Below are 17,576 nucleotides of genomic sequence, written 5' to 3'. Positions count from 1 at the left end.
TTAGACCTGGTCTAAAACATTCGGTAATTAGGTCGGTAAAGCAGGGTAAATGATCAAAAGATGCAATTCACAAAGCAAACAAGGAGTAACCACGCCCACTTTTTCTGACAGAGATTCGACCAGATGATTTATGTCGGTAAAGTCATTCTGTGAGGTATTTTCGACGTGAGGATGGAACCTTTTGAATGAATTATGCAGGAGTTTAATTGTATGCAGAGGAGAGCTCATCAAAGGAGAAGGCTGTCAGTCATAGCTACTCGTTTGCCAATTGCATCTTTTGATCATTTCCTCTGCTTTACCCACCTAATTACCAAATGTTTTAGACCAGGTCTAAGGCTCAACACACACCATACAATCTTGGTTGTTCAATCTTACCAGTTTCATGTAGTATAAGAGCTTATCCAATAAATCATTCAAGGTATTTTCAATCTGTTGGCCCTTATACTACATAGATTTGGTAAATCTGTACAACCAAGATTTTTTGGTGTGTGTTGAGCTTAAGACATTTGGTAATTATTAGTGAATTCCTTCTTGATGCAACTGATTTACACCAAACCATCAGTAGACTAAAAACCATCAGTAGACTAGTCTAAACTGCTTAGTGAACTGAGCACTGATCACTCCCCATTGAAGTACAAAACAGCCTCTCTTCCTTATAAGGAGTTGGGAGTGGCTGCCTGAGTGAAGTCACTTTATTCAAATATGATGATTGTTGCAGTGCAGTCTGGGAGAGACTCCAGTTCACACCGATTTTATGTTTGCGGTTAAATTTTATTTATTGTTAGAGCAGCAGGACTTTCCATTGTATGAGGATGAGAACTGTGTAAAATCGCCGTGCGGATAAAATTAATTTATTTCAGATCATAAAGTCCCCCTGTGTTGTGTAAGCAGTGCTGAGCCCAGCATCCTCCCTCCATGCGATTCCAACTCATACTTACCTGGCAGGGGAGACACCATGATCACGAAGGTGGTTCTCCCAGGGTGAGGCTCATCCATTGCACTCCGAGTGGGTTGACCCCTGCGATTTCCCCAAATGCGGGAAACTCGACTGCATAATTTGTGGTAGTGGGGGACTGCGTTCGCGCTTTCCCCTGATCAATGCTGGTTAATAATAGATTCGGTAATATCTGAGTACTGTGAAACTGCTATTGGTCATCAGATAAAGGGAGGAAAACAGTAGAGATGGGAAGTTCGGATCTTTTCAATGATCCGGATGATTCGAATCGGATCATTGAATAGGTCCGGATCTTTGATCCGAATCTCGGATCATTTTACAAGGGAAGCATTCGGGGGTGAAATGACTAGCAGGACAGGAGAAGGGGAGAAGATGGACAGAGGGCAGGGAGTGGACAGAGCAGGGAGCAGAAATGTTTGTTTGCACACAATACCCACATGCTGCGATCATATGCTTTACATATATTTCACCTACATGTTCATCTGTATACCTTGAATGGAAACGTCGCACAGTGAAAGAAAGCATTCCCCAAAGCATTCCCAGAAGATAAGTGCAGCTGTTTAGAGCGAGTGCAGGAGGATCATATTGCGCTGCAATCACAGTGCCTGCAAAGTTACTGAACTGTGCCGAGCTGAGCCAAAAGTTTCCAATGTGTTCACTGTGCACAACTACGGAACAGACAGCCTATAATGAGCAGCACATTACAGCTAGTATGTGTGCTCTGCACATATCTGGCAGTGGCACCCATGTCCCCTCTACCTGTCCCTGCAAGGCTGGCTCCCCGAGTCCCCTCCAACAGAGCGATCCATCTCTGCTCTGCTTCCAGGACCCCGCTGAGAGGGGGCGTGTCGCTCCTGGCCCCGCCCCTTTTGCAATCCGAATCACCCATTTTGATGATTCGGATGATTCGACTCACAAAATAGATTCGGATCAAAGATCCGAATCGTTCATGATCCGGACAACACTAGAAAACAGATACTACTATACTACTAAAGCACAGCTTACCAAAAATATGCAGTTACTGGAGCAATAATTTGAATTAATATGAATACACTGGGTTTATTGGTAGAGATAAAAGGGGTAACTGTTTAGAAAATGTTTAATTTTGACTGATACATTCTTATTGATATATGGTAAAAATGTATAAAAACTGATGGAAAAAAAATGAGAAAGTTGTTTGCTTATTAATATGATATTAATATTGTTTGATATTCCTTTTCCATCTGTAAATTCAAATTAATCCTTTTCTTTAATTCAGAAATCAGTAAAGATTGCTTAAATAGCTTTATCTAAGGATGGGGGGCTCTGAAGAAGATCTTACAGGTAAAATTTAGAAAACTTATAATGTTGTGCAAAAGTAAATGTATTTCAGTGATAGGTGAAAATAATATATGAAATGGATTCATTACATGCAAAGCCAGACATTTCAAGCCTATATTTGTTATAAATTTGATGATTTTGGCTTACAGCTTATGAGAACCCCAAAATCAAAATCTCAGACCATTAGAATATTGTGAAAAGGTTCACAATTCTAGGCTCAAAGTGTCAGACTTTAATCATCTAATTAATCCAAAACGCTAGTGCGACCGTGATAGCAGTTATCACGTTTTAGGGAATCAAGCCCTATGAGCGCTTTTTAATTTTTTTTAAGCACTGGTGATTTTTAAAAGCGCTTGTGCAATGTTTTCCTATGTGGGCATTTTAACATCAGCGATGAGCTTTCTTTACAATCACAAACGCGGGTCCTGCACCATTTCCTGAGCGTTTGGGCTTCAATACAAGGTATAGGAAAATCGCTAAGCACTTGAAAAAAAGGCTTTGAAAAGCGATTTTCTGAGTGCCTTTCTTCACATAATAATTACAGCTATTTCGTTCCAGGTCATAAGAGTTCACTACCTGTTTGTCTGCAGGAAGAAAAGCTCAAATCGCATTTACAAAAGCGCTTAGAAAAGTGCTTCTAAAAAAATCGATAATCGCTCAGAAAACACTTGGAAAAGCACTTACAAAAGCACTCAGCGCTTGCGCTAACAATTTATAATGTGAATAAGGCCTAAGTGCGGAAAAAGGAAAACCCAGGGGACATTACCACTTGAGACCGGAAGAAAGCACATCTGCAAAGAAGCACAGAACTCGGTTTGCATGCCATTGCTTAGAGAAGCTTAGCAGGTGCACTTACATGTAGCACTTTGAACCCGACACGTAAAGCTGCGTTCTGACGTATAAAAATGTTAATGTTTTGCCCAGAGGAAGATGCCTAAAAATATGGAACGCTTCACGAATTTGCGTGTCATCCTTGCGCAGGGGCCATGCTAATCTTCTCTGTATCGTTCCAATTTTAGTATATGTGCTGCCGAAGCGAGCACAACTAAGGGCTGTTTCACCAGAGTATATATACCCCGCGCCCTGATACTACCTGCACGTTAGGGAGAGTAAAATCAAGAGTCCCCTATAGTTTGGAGCGTGAGAACCTTGCAGAAAGCTATAATAATAATAATAAACAGGACAGGGCTAAATATTTTGGCTTGGAAATCAAATTTCCTGGCAGAGAAGAGCAATATTGCAACCACTATTGCATCTTGGGTACTAGCCGAAAGTGAATAAATTATGCTAATCTAGTGGGTGGGGATTCCTCTCTTCACACCCACTGTAGGAAATGACATGGAGCCCAGGCTGCCTAGAAAAGTGCTTCACTTGACAAGAGAACGGTAGGGGATAAAGAATTACTATAAGTGCGGAAAAAAGAAAACCCAGGAACCATTTCAAAGGCTATCATTCATAAAAGCATGTGCGGTAAAAAATCTGGTCGAGAAAATACTGCATTCATTAATTTAGACTTTTGTGTGCTAATTCATAAACATTTTCACACCTACGATAGAAGTACTCCGTTTTACCGAAGCCCAACTGTTGGTAACATTGTTCCAACATTGGCCTCAATTCACTAAGCAGTTTAGACTAGTATACTGATGGTTTGGTGTAATGTTTTAGACCTGTTTTTAGACCTGGTCTAAAACATTCGGTAATTAGGTCGGTAAAGCAGGGTAAATGATCAAAAGATGCAATTCACAAAGCAAACAAGGAGTAACCACGCCCACTTTTTCTGACAGAGATTCGACCAGATGATTTATGTCGGTAAAGTCATTCTGTGAGGTATTTTCGACGTGAGGATGGAACCTTTTGAATGAATTATGCAGGAGTTTAATTGTATGCAGAGGAGAGCTCATCAAAGGAGAAGGCTGTCAGTCATAGCTACTCGTTTGCCAATTGCATCTTTTGATCATTTCCTCTGCTTTACCCACCTAATTACCAAATGTTTTAGACCAGGTCTAAGGCTCAACACACACCATACAATCTTGGTTGTTCAATCTTACCAGTTTCATGTAGTATAAGAGCTTATCCAATAAATCATTCAAGGTATTTTCAATCTGTTGGCCCTTATACTACATAGATTTGGTAAATCTGTACAACCAAGATTGTTTGGTGTGTGTTGAGCTTAAGACATTTGGTAATTATTAGTGAATTCCTTCTTGATGCAACTGATTTACACCAAACCATCAGTAGACTAAAAACCATCAGTAGACTAGTCTAAACTGCTTAGTGAACTGAGCACTGATCACTCCCCATTGAAGTACAAAACAGCCTCTCTTCCTTATAAGGAGTTGGGAGTGGCTGCCTGAGTGAAGTCACTTTATTCAAATATGATGATTGTTGCAGTGCAGTCTGGGAGAGACTCCAGTTCACACCGATTTTATGTTTGCGGTTAAATTTTATTTATTGTTAGAGCAGCAGGACTTTCCATTGTATGAGGATGAGAACTGTGTAAAATCGCCGTGCGGATAAAATTAATTTATTTCAGATCATAAAGTCCCCCTGTGTTGTGTAAGCAGTGCTGAGCCCAGCATCCTCCCTCCGTGCGATTCCAACTCATACTTACCTGGCAGGGGAGACACCATGATCATGAAGGTGGTTCTCCCAGGGTGAGGCTCATCCATTGCACTCCGAGTGGGTTGACCCCTGCGATTTCCCCAAATGCGGGAAACTCGACTGCATAATTTGTGGTAGTGGGGGACTGCGTTCGCGCTTTCCCCTGATCAATGCTGGTTAATAATAGATTCGGTAATATCTGAGTACTGTGAAACTGCTATTGGTCATCAGATAAAGGGAGGAAAACAGTAGAGATGGGAAGTTCGGATCTTTTCAATGATCCGGATGATTCGAATCGGATCATTGAATAGGTCCGGATCTTTAATCCGAATCTCGGATCATTTTACAAGGGAAGCATTCGGGGGTGAAATGACTAGCAGGACAGGAGAAGGGGAGAAGATGGACAGAGGGCAGGGAGTGGACAGAGCAGGGAGCAGAAATGTTTGTTTGCACACAATACCCACATGCTGCGATCATATGCTTTACATATATTTCACCTACATGTTCATCTGTATACCTTGAATGGAAACGTCGCACAGTGAAAGAAAGCATTCCCCAAAGCATTCCCAGAAGATAAGTGCAGCTGTTTAGAGCGAGTGCAGGAGGATCATATTGCGCTGCAATCACAGTGCCTGCAAAGTTACTGAACTGTGCCGAGCTGAGCCAAAAGTTTCCAATGTGTTCACTGTGCACAACTACGGAACAGACAGCCTATAATGAGCAGCACATTACAGCTAGTATGTGTGCTCTGCACATATCTGGCAGTGGCACCCATGTCCCCTCTACCTGTCCCTGCAAGGCTGGCTCCCCGAGTCCCCTCCAACAGAGCGATCCATCTCTGCTCTGCTTCCAGGACCCCGCTGAGAGGGGGCGTGTCGCTCCTGGCCCCGCCCCTTTTGCAATCCGAATCACCCATTTTGATGATTCGGATGATTCGACTCACAAAATAGATTCGGATCAAAGATCCGAATCGTTCATGATCCGGACAACACTAGAAAACAGATACTACTATACTACTAAAGCACAGCTTACCAAAAATATGCAGTTACTGGAGCAATAATTTGAATTAATATGAATACACTGGGTTTATTGGTAGAGATAAAAGGGGTAACTGTTTAGAAAATGTTTAATTTTGACTGATACATTCTTATTGATATATGGTAAAAATGTATAAAAACTGATGGAAAAAAAATGAGAAAGTTGTTTGCTTATTAATATGATATTAATATTGTTTGATATTCCTTTTCCATCTGTAAATTCAAATTAATCCTTTTCTTTAATTCAGAAATCAGTAAAGATTGCTTAAATAGCTTTATCTAAGGATGGGGGGCTCTGAAGAAGATCTTACAGGTAAAATTTAGAAAACTTATAATGTTGTGCAAAAGTAAATGTATTTCAGTGATAGGTGAAAATAATATATGAAATGGATTCATTACATGCAAAGCCAGACATTTCAAGCCTATATTTGTTATAAATTTGATGATTTTGGCTTACAGCTTATGAGAACCCCAAAATCAAAATCTCAGACCATTAGAATATTGTGAAAAGGTTCACAATTCTAGGCTCAAAGTGTCAGACTTTAATCATCTAATTAATCCAAAACGCTAGTGCGACCGTGATAGCAGTTATCACGTTTTAGGGAATCAAGCCCTATGAGCGCTTTTTAATTTTTTTTAAGCACTGGTGATTTTTAAAAGCGCTTGTGCAATGTTTTCCTATGTGGGCATTTTAACATCAGCGATGAGCTTTCTTTACAATCACAAACGCGGGTCCTGCACCATTTCCTGAGCGTTTGGGCTTCAATACAAGGTATAGGAAAATCGCTAAGCACTTGAAAAAAAGGCTTTGAAAAGCGATTTTCTGAGTGCCTTTCTTCACATAATAATTACAGCTATTTCGTTCCAGGTCATAAGAGTTCACTACCTGTTTGTCTGCAGGAAGAAAAGCTCAAATCGCATTTACAAAAGCGCTTAGAAAAGTGCTTCTAAAAAAATCGATAATCGCTCAGAAAACACTTGGAAAAGCACTTACAAAAGCACTCAGCGCTTGCGCTAACAATTTATAATGTGAATAAGGCCTAAGTGCGGAAAAAGGAAAACCCAGGGGACATTACCACTTGAGACCGGAAGAAAGCACATCTGCAAAGAAGCACAGAACTCGGTTTGCATGCCATTGCTTAGAGAAGCTTAGCAGGTGCACTTACATGTAGCACTTTGAACCCGACACGTAAAGCTGCGTTCTGACGTATAAAAATGTTAATGTTTTGCCCAGAGGAAGATGCCTAAAAATATGGAACGCTTCACGAATTTGCGTGTCATCCTTGCGCAGGGGCCATGCTAATCTTCTCTGTATCGTTCCAATTTTAGTATATGTGCTGCCGAAGCGAGCACAACTAAGGGCTGTTTCACCAGAGTATATATACCCCGCGCCCTGATACTACCTGCACGTTAGGGAGAGTAAAATCAAGAGTCCCCTATAGTTTGGAGCGTGAGAACCTTGCAGAAAGCTATAATAATAATAATAAACAGGACAGGGCTAAATATTTTGGCTTGGAAATCAAATTTCCTGGCAGAGAAGAGCAATATTGCAACCACTATTGCATCTTGGGTACTAGCCGAAAGTGAATAAATTATGCTAATCTAGTGGGTGGGGATTCCTCTCTTCACACCCACTGTAGGAAATGACATGGAGCCCAGGCTGCCTAGAAAAGTGCTTCACTTGACAAGAGAACGGTAGGGGATAAAGAATTACTATAAGTGCGGAAAAAAGAAAACCCAGGAACCATTTCAAAGGCTATCATTCATAAAAGCATGTGCGGTAAAAAATCTGGTCGAGAAAATACTGCATTCATTAATTTAGACTTTTGTGTGCTAATTCATAAACATTTTCACACCTACGATAGAAGTACTCCGTTTTACCGAAGCCCAACTGTTGGTAACATTGTTCCAACATTGGCCTCAATTCACTAAGCAGTTTAGACTAGTATACTGATGGTTTGGTGTAATGTTTTAGACCTGTTTTTAGACCTGGTCTAAAACATTCGGTAATTAGGTCGGTAAAGCAGGGTAAATGATCAAAAGATGCAATTCACAAAGCAAACAAGGAGTAACCACGCCCACTTTTTCTGACAGAGATTCGACCAGATGATTTATGTCGGTAAAGTCATTCTGTGAGGTATTTTCGACGTGAGGATGGAACCTTTTGAATGAATTATGCAGGAGTTTAATTGTATGCAGAGGAGAGCTCATCAAAGGAGAAGGCTGTCAGTCATAGCTACTCGTTTGCCAATTGCATCTTTTGATCATTTCCTCTGCTTTACCCACCTAATTACCAAATGTTTTAGACCAGGTCTAAGGCTCAACACACACCATACAATCTTGGTTGTTCAATCTTACCAGTTTCATGTAGTATAAGAGCTTATCCAATAAATCATTCAAGGTATTTTCAATCTGTTGGCCCTTATACTACATAGATTTGGTAAATCTGTACAACCAAGATTGTTTGGTGTGTGTTGAGCTTAAGACATTTGGTAATTATTAGTGAATTCCTTCTTGATGCAACTGATTTACACCAAACCATCAGTAGACTAAAAACCATCAGTAGACTAGTCTAAACTGCTTAGTGAACTGAGCACTGATCACTCCCCATTGAAGTACAAAACAGCCTCTCTTCCTTATAAGGAGTTGGGAGTGGCTGCCTGAGTGAAGTCACTTTATTCAAATATGATGATTGTTGCAGTGCAGTCTGGGAGAGACTCCAGTTCACACCGATTTTATGTTTGCGGTTAAATTTTATTTATTGTTAGAGCAGCAGGACTTTCCATTGTATGAGGATGAGAACTGTGTAAAATCGCCGTGCGGATAAAATTAATTTATTTCAGATCATAAAGTCCCCCTGTGTTGTGTAAGCAGTGCTGAGCCCAGCATCCTCCCTCCATGCGATTCCAACTCATACTTACCTGGCAGGGGAGACACCATGATCACGAAGGTGGTTCTCCCAGGGTGAGGCTCATCCATTGCACTCCGAGTGGGTTGACCCCTGCGATTTCCCCAAATGCGGGAAACTCGACTGCATAATTTGTGGTAGTGGGGGACTGCGTTCGCGCTTTCCCCTGATCAATGCTGGTTAATAATAGATTCGGTAATATCTGAGTACTGTGAAACTGCTATTGGTCATCAGATAAAGGGAGGAAAACAGTAGAGATGGGAAGTTCGGATCTTTTCAATGATCCGGATGATTCGAATCGGATCATTGAATAGGTCCGGATCTTTGATCCGAATCTCGGATCATTTTACAAGGGAAGCATTCGGGGGTGAAATGACTAGCAGGACAGGAGAAGGGGAGAAGATGGACAGAGGGCAGGGAGTGGACAGAGCAGGGAGCAGAAATGTTTGTTTGCACACAATACCCACATGCTGCGATCATATGCTTTACATATATTTCACCTACATGTTCATCTGTATACCTTGAATGGAAACGTCGCACAGTGAAAGAAAGCATTCCCCAAAGCATTCCCAGAAGATAAGTGCAGCTGTTTAGAGCGAGTGCAGGAGGATCATATTGCGCTGCAATCACAGTGCCTGCAAAGTTACTGAACTGTGCCGAGCTGAGCCAAAAGTTTCCAATGTGTTCACTGTGCACAACTACGGAACAGACAGCCTATAATGAGCAGCACATTACAGCTAGTATGTGTGCTCTGCACATATCTGGCAGTGGCACCCATGTCCCCTCTACCTGTCCCTGCAAGGCTGGCTCCCCGAGTCCCCTCCAACAGAGCGATCCATCTCTGCTCTGCTTCCAGGACCCCGCTGAGAGGGGGCGTGTCGCTCCTGGCCCCGCCCCTTTTGCAATCCGAATCACCCATTTTGATGATTCGGATGATTCGACTCACAAAATAGATTCGGATCAAAGATCCGAATCGTTCATGATCCGGACAACACTAGAAAACAGATACTACTATACTACTAAAGCACAGCTTACCAAAAATATGCAGTTACTGGAGCAATAATTTGAATTAATATGAATACACTGGGTTTATTGGTAGAGATAAAAGGGGTAACTGTTTAGAAAATGTTTAATTTTGACTGATACATTCTTATTGATATATGGTAAAAATGTATAAAAACTGATGGAAAAAAAATGAGAAAGTTGTTTGCTTATTAATATGATATTAATATTGTTTGATATTCCTTTTCCATCTGTAAATTCAAATTAATCCTTTTCTTTAATTCAGAAATCAGTAAAGATTGCTTAAATAGCTTTATCTAAGGATGGGGGGCTCTGAAGAAGATCTTACAGGTAAAATTTAGAAAACTTATAATGTTGTGCAAAAGTAAATGTATTTCAGTGATAGGTGAAAATAATATATGAAATGGATTCATTACATGCAAAGCCAGACATTTCAAGCCTATATTTGTTATAAATTTGATGATTTTGGCTTACAGCTTATGAGAACCCCAAAATCAAAATCTCAGACCATTAGAATATTGTGAAAAGGTTCACAATTCTAGGCTCAAAGTGTCAGACTTTAATCATCTAATTAATCCAAAACGCTAGTGCGACCGTGATAGCAGTTATCACGTTTTAGGGAATCAAGCCCTATGAGCGCTTTTTAATTTTTTTTAAGCACTGGTGATTTTTAAAAGCGCTTGTGCAATGTTTTCCTATGTGGGCATTTTAACATCAGCGATGAGCTTTCTTTACAATCACAAACGCGGGTCCTGCACCATTTCCTGAGCGTTTGGGCTTCAATACAAGGTATAGGAAAATCGCTAAGCACTTGAAAAAAAGGCTTTGAAAAGCGATTTTCTGAGTGCCTTTCTTCACATAATAATTACAGCTATTTCGTTCCAGGTCATAAGAGTTCACTACCTGTTTGTCTGCAGGAAGAAAAGCTCAAATCGCATTTACAAAAGCGCTTAGAAAAGTGCTTCTAAAAAAATCGATAATCGCTCAGAAAACACTTGGAAAAGCACTTACAAAAGCACTCAGCGCTTGCGCTAACAATTTATAATGTGAATAAGGCCTAAGTGCGGAAAAAGGAAAACCCAGGGGACATTACCACTTGAGACCGGAAGAAAGCACATCTGCAAAGAAGCACAGAACTCGGTTTGCATGCCATTGCTTAGAGAAGCTTAGCAGGTGCACTTACATGTAGCACTTTGAACCCGACACGTAAAGCTGCGTTCTGACGTATAAAAATGTTAATGTTTTGCCCAGAGGAAGATGCCTAAAAATATGGAACGCTTCACGAATTTGCGTGTCATCCTTGCGCAGGGGCCATGCTAATCTTCTCTGTATCGTTCCAATTTTAGTATATGTGCTGCCGAAGCGAGCACAACTAAGGGCTGTTTCACCAGAGTATATATACCCCGCGCCCTGATACTACCTGCACGTTAGGGAGAGTAAAATCAAGAGTCCCCTATAGTTTGGAGCGTGAGAACCTTGCAGAAAGCTATAATAATAATAATAAACAGGACAGGGCTAAATATTTTGGCTTGGAAATCAAATTTCCTGGCAGAGAAGAGCAATATTGCAACCACTATTGCATCTTGGGTACTAGCCGAAAGTGAATAAATTATGCTAATCTAGTGGGTGGGGATTCCTCTCTTCACACCCACTGTAGGAAATGACATGGAGCCCAGGCTGCCTAGAAAAGTGCTTCACTTGACAAGAGAACGGTAGGGGATAAAGAATTACTATAAGTGCGGAAAAAAGAAAACCCAGGAACCATTTCAAAGGCTATCATTCATAAAAGCATGTGCGGTAAAAAATCTGGTCGAGAAAATACTGCATTCATTAATTTAGACTTTTGTGTGCTAATTCATAAACATTTTCACACCTACGATAGAAGTACTCCGTTTTACCGAAGCCCAACTGTTGGTAACATTGTTCCAACATTGGCCTCAATTCACTAAGCAGTTTAGACTAGTATACTGATGGTTTGGTGTAATGTTTTAGACCTGTTTTTAGACCTGGTCTAAAACATTCGGTAATTAGGTCGGTAAAGCAGGGTAAATGATCAAAAGATGCAATTCACAAAGCAAACAAGGAGTAACCACGCCCACTTTTTCTGACAGAGATTCGACCAGATGATTTATGTCGGTAAAGTCATTCTGTGAGGTATTTTCGACGTGAGGATGGAACCTTTTGAATGAATTATGCAGGAGTTTAATTGTATGCAGAGGAGAGCTCATCAAAGGAGAAGGCTGTCAGTCATAGCTACTCGTTTGCCAATTGCATCTTTTGATCATTTCCTCTGCTTTACCCACCTAATTACCAAATGTTTTAGACCAGGTCTAAGGCTCAACACACACCATACAATCTTGGTTGTTCAATCTTACCAGTTTCATGTAGTATAAGAGCTTATCCAATAAATCATTCAAGGTATTTTCAATCTGTTGGCCCTTATACTACATAGATTTGGTAAATCTGTACAACCAAGATTGTTTGGTGTGTGTTGAGCTTAAGACATTTGGTAATTATTAGTGAATTCCTTCTTGATGCAACTGATTTACACCAAACCATCAGTAGACTAAAAACCATCAGTAGACTAGTCTAAACTGCTTAGTGAACTGAGCACTGATCACTCCCCATTGAAGTACAAAACAGCCTCTCTTCCTTATAAGGAGTTGGGAGTGGCTGCCTGAGTGAAGTCACTTTATTCAAATATGATGATTGTTGCAGTGCAGTCTGGGAGAGACTCCAGTTCACACCGATTTTATGTTTGCGGTTAAATTTTATTTATTGTTAGAGCAGCAGGACTTTCCATTGTATGAGGATGAGAACTGTGTAAAATCGCCGTGCGGATAAAATTAATTTATTTCAGATCATAAAGTCCCCCTGTGTTGTGTAAGCAGTGCTGAGCCCAGCATCCTCCCTCCATGCGATTCCAACTCATACTTACCTGGCAGGGGAGACACCATGATCACGAAGGTGGTTCTCCCAGGGTGAGGCTCATCCATTGCACTCCGAGTGGGTTGACCCCTGCGATTTCCCCAAATGCGGGAAACTCGACTGCATAATTTGTGGTAGTGGGGGACTGCGTTCGCGCTTTCCCCTGATCAATGCTGGTTAATAATAGATTCGGTAATATCTGAGTACTGTGAAACTGCTATTGGTCATCAGATAAAGGGAGGAAAACAGTAGAGATGGGAAGTTCGGATCTTTTCAATGATCCGGATGATTCGAATCGGATCATTGAATAGGTCCGGATCTTTGATCCGAATCTCGGATCATTTTACAAGGGAAGCATTCGGGGGTGAAATGACTAGCAGGACAGGAGAAGGGGAGAAGATGGACAGAGGGCAGGGAGTGGACAGAGCAGGGAGCAGAAATGTTTGTTTGCACACAATACCCACATGCTGCGATCATATGCTTTACATATATTTCACCTACATGTTCATCTGTATACCTTGAATGGAAACGTCGCACAGTGAAAGAAAGCATTCCCCAAAGCATTCCCAGAAGATAAGTGCAGCTGTTTAGAGCGAGTGCAGGAGGATCATATTGCGCTGCAATCACAGTGCCTGCAAAGTTACTGAACTGTGCCGAGCTGAGCCAAAAGTTTCCAATGTGTTCACTGTGCACAACTACGGAACAGACAGCCTATAATGAGCAGCACATTACAGCTAGTATGTGTGCTCTGCACATATCTGGCAGTGGCACCCATGTCCCCTCTACCTGTCCCTGCAAGGCTGGCTCCCCGAGTCCCCTCCAACAGAGCGATCCATCTCTGCTCTGCTTCCAGGACCCCGCTGAGAGGGGGCGTGTCGCTCCTGGCCCCGCCCCTTTTGCAATCCGAATCACCCATTTTGATGATTCGGATGATTCGACTCACAAAATAGATTCGGATCAAAGATCCGAATCGTTCATGATCCGGACAACACTAGAAAACAGATACTACTATACTACTAAAGCACAGCTTACCAAAAATATGCAGTTACTGGAGCAATAATTTGAATTAATATGAATACACTGGGTTTATTGGTAGAGATAAAAGGGGTAACTGTTTAGAAAATGTTTAATTTTGACTGATACATTCTTATTGATATATGGTAAAAATGTATAAAAACTGATGGAAAAAAAATGAGAAAGTTGTTTGCTTATTAATATGATATTAATATTGTTTGATATTCCTTTTCCATCTGTAAATTCAAATTAATCCTTTTCTTTAATTCAGAAATCAGTAAAGATTGCTTAAATAGCTTTATCTAAGGATGGGGGGCTCTGAAGAAGATCTTACAGGTAAAATTTAGAAAACTTATAATGTTGTGCAAAAGTAAATGTATTTCAGTGATAGGTGAAAATAATATATGAAATGGATTCATTACATGCAAAGCCAGACATTTCAAGCCTATATTTGTTATAAATTTGATGATTTTGGCTTACAGCTTATGAGAACCCCAAAATCAAAATCTCAGACCATTAGAATATTGTGAAAAGGTTCACAATTCTAGGCTCAAAGTGTCAGACTTTAATCATCTAATTAATCCAAAACGCTAGTGCGACCGTGATAGCAGTTATCACGTTTTAGGGAATCAAGCCCTATGAGCGCTTTTTAATTTTTTTTAAGCACTGGTGATTTTTAAAAGCGCTTGTGCAATGTTTTCCTATGTGGGCATTTTAACATCAGCGATGAGCTTTCTTTACAATCACAAACGCGGGTCCTGCACCATTTCCTGAGCGTTTGGGCTTCAATACAAGGTATAGGAAAATCGCTAAGCACTTGAAAAAAAGGCTTTGAAAAGCGATTTTCTGAGTGCCTTTCTTCACATAATAATTACAGCTATTTCGTTCCAGGTCATAAGAGTTCACTACCTGTTTGTCTGCAGGAAGAAAAGCTCAAATCGCATTTACAAAAGCGCTTAGAAAAGTGCTTCTAAAAAAATCGATAATCGCTCAGAAAACACTTGGAAAAGCACTTACAAAAGCACTCAGCGCTTGCGCTAACAATTTATAATGTGAATAAGGCCTAAGTGCGGAAAAAGGAAAACCCAGGGGACATTACCACTTGAGACCGGAAGAAAGCACATCTGCAAAGAAGCACAGAACTCGGTTTGCATGCCATTGCTTAGAGAAGCTTAGCAGGTGCACTTACATGTAGCACTTTGAACCCGACACGTAAAGCTGCGTTCTGACGTATAAAAATGTTAATGTTTTGCCCAGAGGAAGATGCCTAAAAATATGGAACGCTTCACGAATTTGCGTGTCATCCTTGCGCAGGGGCCATGCTAATCTTCTCTGTATCGTTCCAATTTTAGTATATGTGCTGCCGAAGCGAGCACAACTAAGGGCTGTTTCACCAGAGTATATATACCCCGCGCCCTGATACTACCTGCACGTTAGGGAGAGTAAAATCAAGAGTCCCCTATAGTTTGGAGCGTGAGAACCTTGCAGAAAGCTATAATAATAATAATAAACAGGACAGGGCTAAATATTTTGGCTTGGAAATCAAATTTCCTGGCAGAGAAGAGCAATATTGCAACCACTATTGCATCTTGGGTACTAGCCGAAAGTGAATAAATTATGCTAATCTAGTGGGTGGGGATTCCTCTCTTCACACCCACTGTAGGAAATGACATGGAGCCCAGGCTGCCTAGAAAAGTGCTTCACTTGACAAGAGAACGGTAGGGGATAAAGAATTACTATAAGTGCGGAAAAAAGAAAACCCAGGAACCATTTCAAAGGCTATCATTCATAAAAGCATGTGCGGTAAAAAATCTGGTCGAGAAAATACTGCATTCATTAATTTAGACTTTTGTGTGCTAATTCATAAACATTTTCACACCTACGATAGAAGTACTCCGTTTTACCGAAGCCCAACTGTTGGTAACATTGTTCCAACATTGGCCTCAATTCACTAAGCAGTTTAGACTAGTATACTGATGGTTTGGTGTAATGTTTTAGACCTGTTTTTAGACCTGGTCTAAAACATTCGGTAATTAGGTCGGTAAAGCAGGGTAAATGATCAAAAGATGCAATTCACAAAGCAAACAAGGAGTAACCACGCCCACTTTTTCTGACAGAGATTCGACCAGATGATTTATGTCGGTAAAGTCATTCTGTGAGGTATTTTCGACGTGAGGATGGAACCTTTTGAATGAATTATGCAGGAGTTTAATTGTATGCAGAGGAGAGCTCATCAAAGGAGAAGGCTGTCAGTCATAGCTACTCGTTTGCCAATTGCATCTTTTGATCATTTCCTCTGCTTTACCCACCTAATTACCAAATGTTTTAGACCAGGTCTAAGGCTCAACACACACCATACAATCTTGGTTGTTCAATCTTACCAGTTTCATGTAGTATAAGAGCTTATCCAATAAATCATTCAAGGTATTTTCAATCTGTTGGCCCTTATACTACATAGATTTGGTAAATCTGTACAACCAAGATTGTTTGGTGTGTGTTGAGCTTAAGACATTTGGTAATTATTAGTGAATTCCTTCTTGATGCAACTGATTTACACCAAACCATCAGTAGGCTAAAAACCATCAGTAGACTAGTCTAAACTGCTTAGTGAACTGAGCACTGATCACTCCCCATTGAAGTACAAAACAGCCTCTCTTCCTTATAAGGAGTTGGGAGTGGCTGCCTGAGTGAAGTCACTTTATTCAAATATGATGATTGTTGCAGTGCAGTCTGGGAGAGACTCCAGTTCACACCGATTTTATGTTTGCGGTTAAATTTTATTTATTGTTAGAGCAGCAGGACTTTCCATTGTATGAGGATGAGAACTGTGTAAAATCGCCGTGCGGATAAAATTAATTTATTTCAGATCATAAAGTCCCCCTGTGTTGTGTAAGCAGTGCTGAGCCCAGCATCCTCCCTCCGTGCGATTCCAACTCATACTTACCTGGCAGGGGAGACACCATGATCACGAAGGTGGTTCTCCCAGGGTGAGGCTCATCCATTGCACTCCGAGTGGGTTGACCCCTGCGATTTCCCCAAATGCGGGAAACTCGACTGCATAATTTGTGGTAGTGGGGGACTGCGTTCGCGCTTTCCCCTGATCAATGCTGGTTAATAATAGATTCGGTAATATCTGAGTACTGTGAAACTGCTATTGGTCATCAGATAAAGGGAGGAAAACAGTAGAGATGGGAAGTTCGGATCTTTTCAATGATCCGGATGATTCGAATCGGATCATTGAATAGGTCCGGATCTTTGATCCGAATCTCGGATCATTTTACAAGGGAAGCATTCGGGGGTGAAATGACTAGCAGGACAGGAGAAGGGGAGAAGATGGACAGAGGGCAGGGAGTGGACAGAGCAGGGAGCAGAAATGTTTGTTTGCACACAATACCCACATGCTGCGATCATATGCTTTACATATATTTCACCTACATGTTCATCTGTATACCTTGAATGGAAACGTCGCACAGTGAAAGAAAGCATTCCCCAAAGCATTCCCAGAAGATAAGTGCAGCTGTTTAGAGCGAGTGCAGGAGGATCATATTGCGCTGCAATCACAGTGCCTGCAAAGTTACTGAACTGTGCCGAGCTGAGCCAAAAGTTTCCAATGTGTTCACTGTGCACAACTACGGAACAGACAGCCTATAATGAGCAGCACATTACAGCTAGTATGTGTGCTCTGCACATATCTGGCAGTGGCACCCATGTCCCCTCTACCTGTCCCTGCAAGGCTGGCTCCCCGAGTCCCCTCCAACAGAGCGATCCATCTCTGCTCTGCTTCCAGGAC

The 17,576-nt window shown here is 41.1% G+C and overlaps 9 non-coding genes across 9 annotated transcripts; 5 read left to right on the top strand and 4 right to left on the bottom strand.

The window, feature by feature from the left end:
• The first annotated feature begins 930 nt into the window (after positions 1 to 930).
• Positions 931 to 1,094, top strand: LOC137554754 (U1 spliceosomal RNA). Its single transcript, XR_011027499.1, has one exon. It is a non-coding gene; the product is annotated as a U1 spliceosomal RNA (small nuclear RNA).
• Positions 1,095 to 3,211: 2,117 nt separating this feature from the next.
• Positions 3,212 to 3,318, bottom strand: LOC137555045 (U6 spliceosomal RNA). The gene has a single exon (XR_011027751.1). It is a non-coding gene; the product is annotated as a U6 spliceosomal RNA (small nuclear RNA).
• A 1,560-nt stretch (positions 3,319 to 4,878) lies between these two features.
• On the top strand, positions 4,879 to 5,042 carry LOC137554741 (U1 spliceosomal RNA). Its single transcript, XR_011027486.1, has one exon. It is a non-coding gene; the product is annotated as a U1 spliceosomal RNA (small nuclear RNA).
• Positions 5,043 to 7,159: 2,117 nt separating this feature from the next.
• LOC137555044 (U6 spliceosomal RNA) lies at positions 7,160 to 7,266 on the bottom strand. The gene has a single exon (XR_011027750.1). It is a non-coding gene; the product is annotated as a U6 spliceosomal RNA (small nuclear RNA).
• A 1,560-nt stretch (positions 7,267 to 8,826) lies between these two features.
• On the top strand, positions 8,827 to 8,990 carry LOC137554753 (U1 spliceosomal RNA). Its single transcript, XR_011027498.1, has one exon. It is a non-coding gene; the product is annotated as a U1 spliceosomal RNA (small nuclear RNA).
• Positions 8,991 to 11,107: 2,117 nt separating this feature from the next.
• Positions 11,108 to 11,214, bottom strand: LOC137555043 (U6 spliceosomal RNA). The gene has a single exon (XR_011027749.1). It is a non-coding gene; the product is annotated as a U6 spliceosomal RNA (small nuclear RNA).
• Positions 11,215 to 12,774: 1,560 nt separating this feature from the next.
• On the top strand, positions 12,775 to 12,938 carry LOC137554752 (U1 spliceosomal RNA). The gene has a single exon (XR_011027497.1). It is a non-coding gene; the product is annotated as a U1 spliceosomal RNA (small nuclear RNA).
• Positions 12,939 to 15,055: 2,117 nt separating this feature from the next.
• LOC137555041 (U6 spliceosomal RNA) lies at positions 15,056 to 15,162 on the bottom strand. Its single transcript, XR_011027747.1, has one exon. It is a non-coding gene; the product is annotated as a U6 spliceosomal RNA (small nuclear RNA).
• A 1,560-nt stretch (positions 15,163 to 16,722) lies between these two features.
• LOC137554751 (U1 spliceosomal RNA) lies at positions 16,723 to 16,886 on the top strand. The gene has a single exon (XR_011027496.1). It is a non-coding gene; the product is annotated as a U1 spliceosomal RNA (small nuclear RNA).
• Positions 16,887 to 17,576: the final 690 nt, after the last annotated feature.

This window comes from Hyperolius riggenbachi, chromosome 2, assembly GCF_040937935.1.
Source record: "Hyperolius riggenbachi isolate aHypRig1 chromosome 2, aHypRig1.pri, whole genome shotgun sequence".
Lineage (NCBI taxonomy): Eukaryota > Metazoa > Chordata > Amphibia > Anura > Hyperoliidae > Hyperolius > Hyperolius riggenbachi.
This window is presented reverse-complemented; position numbering and strand designations above follow the sequence as displayed.